The sequence below is a fragment of the Cyprinus carpio genome, unplaced genomic scaffold (genome assembly GCF_018340385.1).
Source record: "Cyprinus carpio isolate SPL01 unplaced genomic scaffold, ASM1834038v1 S000006628, whole genome shotgun sequence".
Classification (NCBI taxonomy): Eukaryota; Metazoa; Chordata; class Actinopteri; order Cypriniformes; family Cyprinidae; genus Cyprinus; species Cyprinus carpio.
In genome coordinates this window covers 908784-923519 of record NW_024879260.1, presented here as the reverse complement: position 1 = coordinate 923519, position 14736 = coordinate 908784, and the positions used below count along the sequence as shown (strand labels likewise).

The window sequence follows — 14736 nt, the reverse complement described above, 5'->3', positions numbered from 1 at the left end:
AATCGAAAAATTTGAACTGGCCATTAACCCGGGTTAATAAGTGCATATTTTATCGCTCCATTTTAATATTTGAAATTTGCTGTCAAACCAATCAAGCGAAATTCCAGTAGTACGGCCTATGCCATGTGGACGCTGATGCCATTCGAGTGAAATAGTCCGCTAGCTGTGAACTCATCATAGGTAAGTCGCAATGAGCCTATACACCACCCTTAGAGTTTATCTGAGGATAGTGTAAGATGAATTTGAGCATAGATCATTAACGCACTGCAGCCGCAGAATGGAGAAAACAGAAAAACCAATGGCTTACATAAAAGAAGAGCAGGCAGCTATACACTAAATATATTTCACTTAAATCATATTAACAGATTAACTAAACGGAAGAAAAAATGTGCTAAATTACGGTTCTTTGTGACACATTCCAAAAGTTTTCGGAAAGGAAAATGAAACAGCAGAGAGTAGTTTTCTTCATTTTGCAAAAGCTTTACAGTTTTAATTATTTTGCAAAAGCTTGAATAATGTCTTGCTTCTGTATAACCAACCAGCGTTGGTATGACCATCGCGCTGATGCATTACACGCACACAACATACTTTGCTATATTGAAGCTTTTCCGTTCATATCAAAAATAAAAATACAGTTAAAGAAACAAATAAAATCGAGTTACACCTCCCGGCGCTCCATTGTAACAAACAAAATTTGTTGCGTTCCAGCGTGACCGCCGCCTTCCTCACTGTGCTGATACAAAGCCAACAGTGAAAGGGATGAATTGTTTTTATGTCGGCGAAAGTACGTAACACTACATAGTGGTAATAAATAATATTTTAGCAATCCAGATAATGCCGCCGTTAACATGGATATTACATTTTGGTTGACTTGCATCCTGAAATGAGAGAGGTAGGCATCAGCTTCACCTTAAATTAATTTGTTTTGCGGATTGACGTTTTTATAGCCTAAAACTTTAGAGGATTTTGTTTTTGAGAGAAACTAATAACTGTTTTTATATATGTTTGTAAACATTTTGCTTTAGCTTCTACAGGCATTTTAGCCTCTCATTATCTCTCGGAATGTAATAGGGCTAATAAATGCGAATGTGGAGCCGCAAAATATGTTTTTTTTTAACACTCTCAAAACGCATATCTTATACAAGTGTTTTTTTTAACCCAACTGGCAGGCAAACCTTTTTAACACATCTTATAAAATACTTTGATAGTCTTTTTTTGTTGTATAGTTGTTTTTTTTTTTTTTTTAGTATAACACTACATTTGGCCAAAAACCTAGAAAGATGATGCTGTATTGGCTGTGACTAAGCGCAGCCGGGTTTTATTGGCCTAACGTACCGATCTCTCTTTTTTCCTTTTCGTTTTGAGTAAAAGGAAAAAGAACTGTACTGTACTTTTATTATTATTATTATTACATATTATTGTTAAGCAAATTATAGGCAAAACGAAGGAAAATGTTTTTAAACAAGAAATTGTTATTTAACCGATATTCTTCCACCCAACCAGTTTCAGAAATGGTAATAATCTCGAGGAACGCAAAGGCAGAGGAACAGAATTTCACCGCCTTTTAAAATATCGATTCTGCTACGGAGTGAAACCACTGAATTGTTTTCAAGAACTCCTGATTTGCACAACACAATTTTAGTTGCTGTGTTGATTGAAATAATTTATTATTACTATCACTAACATACCCAATGGACGTTGGGTGGACATATAAGTTAGGTCACAGCATGGCACTAAAATAAGATTCAATCATTTTGAGGCTGTCTGGCACTACAACCTACTTCACCTTTGTAGACCCAGACAGCAAATCAGAGATCAGAACAAGCTCTTCTGAAGATCTGATGAGGAGGGCTATAGTGTACTATCAGCATGAAAAAAATAAAAAGACAATGACTTTTTCCAGACACTGTGTCAGAGCTCAGGAAATCAACAGCTAGTATTATGTTCTCCTGTTCTGTTACAGTAAATGCTAAGCATGGTTTTAGAAGAAAATCAGCTCTGATATCATACATGGACTAAAATCCACAAAAGTCTCATTTTTATACACATAATGGATTGAATTGGTCAGCATGAAACACTACACGAAGTATCCTGGTTTTCCCAGACACAGACTGAGCTATGAATAATTGATAGTTAGTAGGCTGGAAGATCCTCATCAGGTAGAAGATCTGTCTGAGAACTCGTGCTGAACTCTGGAACATGTGAAGTCACACACATGACCTCTCAACTTAACCGCTTTTGTGAATAGAAATGGTTATCAACTGTTGTAAAAGTAGCCTGCAGTATCAAGTATCAAAAATATATTTTATAGGTGCCCTGAACCTCAAGAGTTCCTAGTAAGATAAACCGGTAAAACGCGAGGAAGAGCTGGACATGTTGAAAGCTACGTAGGGCATTTTACCTTTGTTTTGACCGCAGTTGTGTATAAAATACTACACTGACTCGCAGCTGATACCAGTACTTTGGTACACACAATTGAGTTTCTTTAACCTTAGGTTTCATCAGCATTTGTACAGCGCATTACTAGTTAGCTATACCATTATTCTGTTGAGGCTAGTCTTTCTTCATGCCTATCTAGTGGGGACCGCAGTTGCCGGGTTGTCTATATCAGTCGTCGTCACTAGTGTGCAATCTTAATACCCATTTTTGGCCATCGGGTTATATGCGATTCACGTGATCCGTTCCTGAACAATTAACGCTACCAGGGGCATTCCTCGTCACGTCTAGTGATACACTGACACATCATTATTCTCGTCAGCAGCTCTCCTTTTTACGATCCAGCGTGTGGCTTGATATCATTGCACGTACAATAGCCAGGTTGTCGGCATCGTGACTGCAATAGTTATTCCTGTTATGCTCCTGAGGTGCGGGATGCTACCTGTCCCCTCTCTCGAGAAGGCCGCGTAGTGTGGGGAATGAAATACGCGCTGACGCTGCGAAGTAACCAGGACACACAGGTACGTATTGATACCTGACGATGCACGTCATCCAGTTCACCCGAATTGTCTACCTCACACATGCTTCCACCCAACCCACAATCACCCAAGCAAGCCCTGGAACGATGTATGTGCATGTATGTATTTGCTGGTTGTTCATCGACTTGCCTGTGCTACAACTGATATGCTTGGGCCCATGATAGAAAAAAAAGTCCAAGACAAATAATATAAGACCTCATTAAACTTTTGGCTAACGGTCCGAGATGTAATGGTTTTATTTCAAGCATTATTTTAGAAAATGATTGATGACTGTGGCTCTAATCTCCAAAAACCTAGAGAGATGATTAAGCATATTGTATACCTTGTTTAACATGAAGATTGTATTCCTAACATTATGACATTCAGGAGAGTTCCATGCACGCCCGCGATCCTTATTCCTGCACTAAAAGACTGCGACGTACTAATGTATTTCTACATTTCATTTTAATTTTAGTTCATTTAGCAGGACGCTTTTATTCAAAGCATACTTATCAAATGAGGGATTATATACACACTTTCACATTTTTTCTTTCACCTTTTAAAGATCCAAAATGTGCTTTTTGCTACTGTTCATGAAGAATAGGCATCAACGTGTCATAAAACTGTTGTAATCTTAACCAGTTTTGAGGCAACAGGGCTTTGTATTCATCAAAGAACTGGCATTTCCCACTTCATGCCTAACGTACAGGACGATGAGGGCACAGATTTGAGGAGTTAGTTTAATAAAATCGGATTAATCTATCTTCTGTAATGACATACTTTTATACACGCCTAATGTACATCTTTTCGCTCGTCGATTTGTTGGTGGCAAACCATAATCATATTGAACGATTTCTGAAGACATATGTAGAGCCGACTTGCCTGTAAACGGCTCAGCAGCATGTAGATACAGCTTGGTTAGTGGCTCATGCATGAGTACCCACATCTTCGTCCCTCCCAGTCCTCCTTTATCTCTTTCTCAGAGACCAGCAGACCTATGTATTCTCCATCTGTCATAAAACATTCACTTAATAAATAGGACTATTTTTTTTCATAATGTCGTCAACTTCCTTGCTCCTGGTCTCGTCTCAGAACAAACTGCAGTCTCTTTACAGTGATGGACATGAGGGAATGGCTAAAAAAAACTGTCCTACATTATTTTCGCCTTGGCCAATTTTTGTCACTCACTTGAATGAAATGGACCGTTGGCTATTCCCCCTATGATGGCTTCTATTTCAGAGGAGAAGCGCATCTCCAATTGTCATCCATGTTTCGTTTCATTTGTCAGAGACAGTCCCTCACAGTTGTGCTTACCTCACTCTCTATTCCTCTTTCACATGCTTGCATCCATTCCAGAGAAAAATGATAAAACAAAATCCAACCACCTTTGCAACCAAATTCGTTGAACTGATATTGTGGGTTCTAGTTACTGGTTACATTTAGGGTAGATTAGAAGCTATGAAAGTGCCCTCACCTCAAAAAAAAAGACCTGACCAATAGTAATCAAACTGATAATCACTGATGATTACACACATTTATGCCACTGGACCTACTACAAATTAAGCAGCTGTCAATGGCTGTTGGATGTGTTGATTGGACGACACTGTCCAGGATTAGATATTGTCTTGCCCTACATGTTTAACTGGCTAATTAGATTTATTATTTCCCTCTAAAATGTTTTAAATTAATGTTGTTTTTATGTGAGACATAAATACTGCAAATCAATTAGCCAGTGAGAAATTATTTTTGGACATTTGTAATTGTAATGTTGTCGATTTTAAGTTTCAAAATTAGAAGAAATACTAAACAATTCTTGGCCCTTAAAGAAGAAAAAAAAATTATCAAAAAAAATGGCAGAAAAAAAAACAAAGTGTTCAATTTTAGTTGTACATGGTCTATTTAATATTCATAAGCTCCATAGCCAAAAATGCATACGGAAAGTTAACACTTTAACTGGGTACTAAAGGATTAACCTGCTCTCTCTCAGATATTTTCGAATGCATTGTTTTAGTTTTAATTTTAATAGCAATTAAATATATATTTAAAAGAAGTAGTATTTTTTAAACATTTTTAATTGTAAGGGTTATATCATTTAATTATTGTTTTTTTTTAATTAGAAAAGGATGCATATTATTAATTAATTTATTACTTAAAGAGCCTATTTTTAAATTATTTGTACATGGACCATTTAATATTCACAATTAAGCTAGCCATAGCATGAAGTTCCAACGAGCCACAGACACATCAAACAAAAACCAACCCAAAACTCGTTCTCGTTCGACTAATTTTTAAACACAAAACGATGCTTATGTACCTGCTTTCAAATCAGGATTTCCGCTGATTCTATCAGCATTTCTTCTGAACATGTGTGTGTCTGTAAGTAGGCACATACTGTATGTGTGATAAAAGACGAGTCCTCATCTCTTGGGAGAACGGCTTTGGACAGATGAGGGAGGGGTTGATGGAGACTGGGGGATTAGCAGTTGCTGTTTCAAGCTGTGTTGTATCCTGCAGTGAAACTGACAGATGCACTGCAGCAGTCACCTCAAGTCTCTTACATTTACTGATCAGGACTGCATGGGTCTGCGTTCTCTAACACGAATTCACCCCACAATCCGTCCGCGCACGAAGATTGCTGCTACGGATTGCCTCGCTGATGATGGGAGGGATTCGGGAGCCTGTTTCTATAGTAACAGGTCATGGCAACTGGCTCTAAACTACCTGCAGCCACCAAACAAAGGTGCTAACAAGACACATCAATGATCAGGAAACTACACAGATACGCACATTCCAGAACAGGACACTGTGTTGCACTCGGCTAATATCATTAGCGATTAATGTCCTACAGAATTAGTGTCCGATGCAACATGTGATTTTATTGTTTTGTATAATGGATTTTCCGTGCTATATTCAGAACAAGTTAAGTACCGTTAGCTGTCATGGTTAGCTTCCGAGCCCGTATCGCTTTAGACTTGCAACTCACTACGAGAGAGTAAACTGTAATTCTGTGCCAGACCGAGATTTCTGGACTTTAGGATGTGAGGCAGCATTACTACTTGGCTTCACATGAAGTCCGACAATACTCGCACTGGACCTAGAAAATCTTCGGGCACGCAACAAGGACTATGTCTATGACTGACTAGTAGAGCTTTTTTTACTTTTCGGTCTATCGGTATCCAAAGCTTCATATTAGCCATATCCATTTACTGATAAATTGTGGAGGTAATTTTAACCTCCACTGTTAACTGTATTAGATCTACACTAAAGGCACGTACAATAAGTATTTTAAACTAATTAATTAAAAGAATCTGATAAATGTACATTTGATACACTTATAATCTGAATGTGAGTGAGTTGGGTTTTGAGAGGGACTTGTTTGGCAAAAAAAAAATGGTAGACTGGTGTTTTTGGGTGTTTGGTAAACTTTGTTATATGGGCCATTTTCAGTTTGGTGCTGCATAGCTTTTTGTTCAATTTTGGACAGTTTTCACACTCAATTTTGAATGTGTTTCCATTAACGATGATATAACCTGTTATACAGTGTTGAACTCTCTCGGCATGAAGCACCTGGGTTTTAGTAGTGAAGAGCCACAGTTTTGAGATTAGTAGTAACTTGTTGTCTCAGGACAAAGCCTTCTACTAAGGGCGGTGAAATTGAAAGAGAAATGTCACAGCTGATGAAATGATAACTAGCCATCATAAAACCTCCATGTAACACGGGCCAAATGTCCCTAAGAACCACTAAATTGAAAAACCTGGAATCTTTAAATATGTTTTTCTCCCTACAATGATAACCCTCAATGCCTTACACATAGTAGAAAGGTTTATAATTTTCACATGCATTTCTCTGGCGATGTAATTCAGAAGTCTTTATGTCCGTCATCATTTGCTTACTGACAGCAGCCCTGAACTTGAGCTCAAGTGACGAAGTAATGCACATACTTCCATGGGCTGAAGCTCAGGGCCACACGCTGGGGAGGAGGGTCCGGCGTGTGCTGCATGACACACCATGCGGCAATATTATTTGTTAATATATAGAAATTTACAGCAGTAACCACTGCAGTCTAATAATAAACCCAACTCAAATCCGTACATCATTCTTCAAGACTAACAAGCTGCATATTTGCTACGCTCTGACTTTGTGAACAGAACCGTAGAACAGTTTATTCTGTAACCTCATCTACAGTGCGCGATAGCCCACTCTTTTGCTGAATGCAGGGTAGAGTAAATTACAAGGTGTGGATATAATCTGAGTGTCGTCTGCAGATTTTAGATCAAGCCACTGTCTTCCCCGTAGCTGTTTCAGTGAGTTTTTTGTCTGTGTCAGATACTTAACTCCGCTCTTCCTCTGTTGTGTCGAGTTTTAATGTTGATGCACATAACTTAAGCCTTGGACTCCCACGTCCAATTCAAATGTGATACGATTTTAGACTATCATTTTACTTTAATCACTATTTACTACAATTACTGTTTGCAGATTCCTATTGCACAGTCATTAAGAACAGAGTATTGTGAGACCTAATTTCTACATCGAAAGTGACCTTCTCCGTCCAAATTCTCCTGATTGTATTTTGCTGATGTTATCAAAGGACTATTTCAGAATGGAAAACAAGGAGGGAAGAATTCATGTAAGTCGAATTTAGTCATACTTTAGCACAAATTAAATGTCTATGATTGTACTAATGGACTAGTGGAATTTTTACCTTGGGGTTGAGAGGCTCCTACTGCAACGCTGTAACCCAAGGACCTCTGTTATCCAAAATCACCCCTGTTGAGCTGCATGAAATTGTGTAAAGCCTGAGGTCATGCCATCCAATCTGATTTGAGAATGATTTTCAAAGAGACATTCTGTGCTTCAATGGAAAAAAGAACATCTTTTCTTCGTTACACATGTCCCAGATTTGATTACCTTCAATGATTTTAATGCCATAGTTTGTTTTTCCAAAATTCTAAAACTTCTATTTAAAAAAATACTAGAATTTACAAGCAGATGACTTAATTTCTGCAAAAGCTGCAGAAAGCTGGTCAAGATGACTTTTACCTGTGTGCTGAAAAGACTCTAATCTGCCACCTGGTCTTGCTGATGGTCAGACATATCAGCCCCCTCTGATACAGAGCCAAAAGATCTGCCCCAAGCCCCTGATGCTGGCTCTAAGTGCTCTAAACACTGACAAACAAACACTAAATTAAGCAGAATGAGTAACAAATGCCACAACATGTATGCTGGCTCCTTACTATTCACAAACAGACATTAGCACTAATTGCAAGCTCAAGCTGCTGGCAGAACTGATCAATAAAGAACATAACGATTTTCTGGATCAAAACAGGAAAGAAAAAAGCTATAATATCTGAAAGTTGTCCTTACCTGGTCAGAAAGAAGCTGACCTGAGAGTCCAACATGAATGGCCGTCTACAGCAGATGCCGTTCACTACCAGCATAGTTGGCCGTTGTGTATTGTTTAATGGTGCTATTCTCCTTTCACCAGGCACTTGTCTTCTGTGTACAACCCTTTCTGTTACAAAAATGCAACAATATATTTTGTTACCATAACCATGTATACACAAGACTGGACTGATCTATTGGTTTTGTTTTACATTTTAAAGGATCCACAAACTATTTTAAATGCTATTAATTATAGTAATAGCACAGAAAATGGTCATTATGGTACTGTAATAAAGTCCTTGAAGGGGCTGCAAGGTCAGTTCCCTGCAGGTGGATGACAGGTGTAGCTGCTTTCGGTTCCCTGCAGAGGTGAGGAGGCTCGGGCAGCAGCACCGCGCCTGTGGGCCTTCAGCCGAAACAGCAGAGCCCACACACAGTGTGACGTTCAGTCTCCTGCTCCTCCTGCAGCAGCCTGTTGGAGAAAGAGATCTTCATCTTCAAATAATATAAAAATAACAAAACAAAAACAAAACAAATGCAGGCAGTTCTGTTCCTTTTTGATAAACAAACACTGCTGAGAGATTTTTTCTGATGCTACATTACGGATTTTTTATATTAAAAAATAGGTGTCAATACACAAGTAACTAGGCAAAAATAATGTCGCCTAATGGTTAAAAACAAAAACTCTTCAACAGACTCCACCTAACTACAATTTCACTAGAACTGTTATGGAAACACACATTCATTTCTATTCTAAGGTTCTATAGTGTAACAGGAAGCCTAAGTCTATAATATGAAAAAGATATAAAGTTATATTATAAGAATTATATATAACTTCTTATAAAATTTTAAGAAATTAAAATAAATAAATTTCCACATCGTGAGAAATCACAATTATGAGATATATAAGCCACAATTACCTTTTAATATTTTTTTTTTTTTTTTACTCTTAGGCATAGACAGGCTTCTAAAGGAGTGTAAAAAGAAAAAGGAAAAGGAAAAAGAAAGTAAACAATAAAGACTAAGCAGTGTTATTGGTGGTATTCGAGCTCAAAAAAGTTAAATTATACTTTCTTTTTTAACTATGATATGTCACTGATATTATATCTTTTTGAAACTTTTATATCTCAGTTGGCCATTTAATATTTTACTGACACAGACTTTCGTTGTGTAGTTTACTACACATTAAAACACAGCACCACTCGTGTCTTTAGAGAACACCATAACTATTACGAAGTATCACAGATACCAGTTACCAAGGTATTAAAATTTCTTCCCTCAGCGTCACAGCCACATCAACATCATTGTCAGCATCATTTTGGCATCTTCTGCTGCAGTGTGACGAATTTAGGTTGACCCAGAATCCTAAGCAGCCCTAGGCCTTTGTGCTGGCCGTGTCTGGTGTGACTGCAGTCCTCTCTCCTCCAAATGTATGCATACAGAGATGAAGAAGTGGAGAAGAGAATTGCATTTCCATCCAAACTAAAAATGCTGTTCCATCAGTTAGTAATTACAGCACCGAGTGTGATGCCACAAGCTTACAGATGGCAGAAGACTACAGTGCACTTCAGTTTGGAATCAAAAAGAGGATATAGCTTTCACAGTTGGAAATCACTATGAAAACAAGACTAAGACTAGTGGTGCAAATGAACAGTCTTCATCTCTCAAAGGAACAATAGTAGGGGTGTACCATCATTACATTCTGGCCAATACTGATAATTTAGTTGATATTAATTTTATTATTATGGGCAGCAACTAATAAATGGAGAATATTACAATTCAAATACTAAATCTAAAAAGAGAGTAAACAAGCATGCAACATTAAATATCCAATATCAATCAATCAATCAATCAGATATCAGATGTGCAGTACTGGCATATTGTGCATCCATAAACAATGAGTCTATTTCTCCTTAAAGGGATATTCCACCCAAAAATGAAAATTTTGTCATTAATCGTCATTAATTATCCCAATGTCGTTCCAAACCTTTAAAAGCTCTGTTCATCTTCGAAACACAATTTAAGATATTTTGGATGAGAAAACCAGGAGTCCTGTGACTGTCCCCATAGACTGCCAAGTAAATAACAGTGTCAAGGTCCATAAAAGGGATGAAAGTCATTGTCAGAATACTCCATCTGCCATCAGACGTGCAATCTGGGTTATATGAAGCGACGGGAACACTTTTTTGTTCTTCTGTATCATCCTTGTGGTGTGGATGATACAGAAGAACATACGCAGCATATGGTGATATGGAGGGACACAGAGGAGGCCATTGACAAAGGAATTGTTGAATAAAGTCGTTATTTTTGTATTCTTCGCTTACAAAAAGTGTTCCCGTCGCTTCATATAACCCAGATTGCACGTCTGATGACAGATGGAGTATTCTGACGACAACTTTAATACCTTTTCTGGACCTTGACACTGTTATTTACTTGGCAGTCTATGGGACAGTCACAAGCCTCCCGGTTTTCATCCAAAATATCTTAAATTGTGTTCCGAAGACGAACAAAGCTTTTACGTGATTTTTATGGAATGGGAGTACAAGTGATTAATGACAAAATGTTCATTTTGGGGTGGAGTATCCCTTTAAATGCTGTCTTTTTAATGCTACACTAGTGAATGGAATTATTTATTTAAAAAATGTCCTAATAAAAAAAATCTTTTTCTCTCTCTCTCTCTCTCTCTATATATATATATATATATATATACTTTTTCTGTTTTTAACAGAAATGTTTTTTTTTTTCATTACATACTTTTAACTGGTAGACTACATTTACACATAAAGCAAATGATTAGAGTTTGCATATTGAAATCACTGAAGGGAGTGGCATGAGCTTTGCAAACACTAGAGGAGGTTAGTGCGATTTGACTACACTGGTTGCTAAGAGTGCATCATATAACAACATTGATATTATAGGCTCTGAGCACTTCAGACTAGTTTTGAAAAGAATAACCAAGGTCTTTCATGTTAAAGGTGAGAATTAACCGGTTCAGATCTCTTGACAGAGCATTTGCCAATCCGCTTCTTCAGCTGGTTTCTTGCATTTGCGCTCTTTAGCTTGGAAACTCCCGGGCAGCCTCAAGTGGACGACATGTTATTGCCAAACTGCTGAGCCCATACGTCAGCACATTTCTGTGATAATAAACATCTGATGAGAGAAACAGGAAACACAATTCAGTCTTTTAAACCCAACTTTACTATATTTATTCGACAATAATAATGACGATGATCACAAATTCACTATTCAAAGTCGCTTTTGTCAAAAGTGTCCTAAAATTTTGACCAAATGTATTCAATATATTCGATATGTTCAATATATCAAATTTTTGTAAAATGTTGCAAGATTTTTGACCAAATGTTATATATAATATAGAAGTCTATGTGGTCAATTTTACCTTTTGTTTATTTATTTTGTCATTGTTTAGTTTTTAGTTTAGAAGAATTATATAAAAATTATAAAAAAAAAACACCATTATATATCCACTGGGAAGAAATCTATAAAATAATATTACATGTAATATAAATTTAATATAAATTATATGTTTAATTATGTATTATTTGTGTGTACAATTAAGTTTTTTTGACCTAAAGAAATGCTATCCTCAATATTTCTCATCACATATAATATTTTTTCCAAATAACGTTGATGTTATTATAGAAATAAAAAAATTAGGAGAGTTGCACATCTTAGTTAGATTATTATTATTACTACTATCATACATGATATCAATAATCTGCACTATATTGTACCAAAATCCATTTGAATGTTGATGAAGGCTATGATTAGATCTTAATTCTGTACGTGAAAAAAAACTTTTCAATATTATTTTTCACTCTCACTTTCTTTCTCTCTCTAAAGTAGGCCTATACAACAAACACAAATTAATTAATATTTTTTAATATTTAAAATTCCTTCAAAACTTCATTGGAAACAGTGCATGAACCACTGACGCACTTCTGTTAAATGGGGTTTGATCGCCTCTTGCCCAGTCAGATCTTTGACCACTAGACAACTGACGTCAAGTTAAAGATGGTTCATCTAAGAGCAGACTATGCATTTTAATAATAAGTTAATTATTTATTATTAAAGCGTAGACTCATCAGGCTTATTTGCTCTTAAGAGACAAATAAAAAGTCTTGCTAATATTATAAAGCTTATATGGACAGATCTGATGTCCATTGAGGTTTCTCACTGTTAGCATTAGCATTCACACCTTTGAGTTACCATTTCACAGAGCTATCAAAACAAGCCTGCTCGAATAAACCAATCGTAAAATAATTTTTACACAATACCACTCCAAATATCCCCAAATGTTGTGCTAAATGTTTTAAAAAAAAGGGTGTGAATGTGTATTCATTGATTCAGAATGCTAGCCATTAGCATTTAAACTGTCATTAACCAAAAAGAGATAATATTTCTGTTATTCGTACCTATAAGTTCATCTACAATTATCTACAAAAAGAGGAATATTCATATCGTCTTGCTGACGGTAAATCCAGAGCACTGAGGCACAATGACATTTCAAAAGCATCAGTGAGGCTGTCGTGTTGTCAATGACAACTGGATGAGGACACTTACCTCAGGCACTGTCACACCGAAAAACCGCGTCATTCTCGAAGAGAACATCCACATCTGCACTTAAATGTCCACAAATGAGTCTGCTAGAGAAAGTGAATTTTAGCAGTCCACACGAAAACTGGCAGCTAACATCAACCTTCACGATTTACATGGGGAGTGCTGTCTGGGAGTTGGGAGTATTTCTACCTTTGTTTTGCTGTCCTCGTGCGGTGCAAGTGTGAATTGCATGACGTGCAAAGTAGGTGAAGGTTGTCAAGTTAGATTTGTGCACAGTGTAGTTGAACAGAAAGTTTTCAAGCAACAAACCAAATTATACACTGAGAAATTAAAAAAAACTGAACGAATGAATGTCAAATCTAGACCTAGTTTTTACAGGTATTTTCTTTGTTTTAACGTGTGCTTTGTTTTCATTCTAGCCTGTGAAGACAAGCTACAACAGGGTCACTTTTTTAAAGCTATGTGGCCAATTATACCCAAAAACCTATAAATCCTAAACGAAAACTCACAAACTTCATGAAACTAGGTGAGCATAAGCGATAGATTATTCTAAACAAGCATGCAACATTTTATGGAAATTCGACCATAGGTGGCGCTATAACCGTGATAAATGTTGAAAATCATCATATATCTATGGTAAATTACCTGGATTTGCCAAAAATGTTTATTTATTTATTTATTTTTTATATTATTAATTTAGGTGGTAAGAGCTATGTTAACACACAATGTCTTTTTTCCTTATGTGCTTAAATGTCGTAAGTGCTTAAACATCGGTAATCGCTGCTTGCAGCTACATTCTTTATGTTTTTTCCACAATGTGGAACAAATCTGCCTTAATTTAATGGATTTTAAATACTTTTGCTCTATTTTTAACTTAAGTACTGCATTAAAATGTTTTGTCCATAATTTATATAGGCCATGAATATTAATTAGCAACATGACAAACACTCAAAATGCAAAATATAAATATGAAATATAGTATATTCATTTCACAAAAATAAAATGATTACACGAATATGGCCTCCGGTCAGTTTTTTGACTGCAAACAAACACAAGTGTGACTCCCAAATGAATAATGAATTGAGGACCACTTTTGTTAAATGAGGATGTTGTTTTTTGCTTTTGATGTCAGTAGTGCTCAGTAGTTCAAGGTACTGAACATAATGCTTTTGTTGAAAACATCCGGCTTTAACAAACGTAAACCTTCATGACCTTCTGGATGCCGATATAAGAACATAAGGCCCTTTGTTGTGCTTTTGCTTTTCTAGATAACTGTTTTCAGTTTGAATTGTATTTTACTATAAAAAATTTGAAATGTTTAAACGCACAGGTTTGTGGGTTTATCCTGACAGTTCTCTTGACTCTAGAACGATGAGAATTTAGAAATTTTTAGAAAAGTAAGCTATAAAATTTATACACTGCTTACATTGACTCATTTCAACTGTGACATTGTTTGTTACCCTGCTATTAATGGTTAATCTTATCTTATGTGATATTAAAAATGAGGAGTGTTTTTTGTTTGTTTGATAAGCTATTGTTCTGAGTGACTAAAGTTTTTGGATTGATAGATTTTTGCCTTTTTTTAATTGTAGATGGATACAGTTTTACCTATTTACGCTATACAGTACTATGATCCGCCACTGCTTAGCATTGCGAAAAAGCCTCTCTGTAACAATGGAACAAAACTCAGTATCCTTAAGCAGAAGGATGCAAAAAGCAAGAGACTTCTTCTCCCTCAAGCTTCTTTTCCACAGGGAGCACCCTATCACATCAGGACGCCCCACAGGGAGCACCCCATTTGTTCCCACAGTGAGTGCCCAA

At 36.5% G+C, this 14736-nt stretch overlaps 1 pseudogene; it reads right to left on the bottom strand.

Moving 5' to 3' along the window:
• LOC122144272 overlaps window positions 1–12951 on the bottom strand; it is a 31470-nt pseudogene extending 18519 nt beyond the window's left edge.
• Window positions 12952–14736: the final 1785 nt, after the last annotated feature.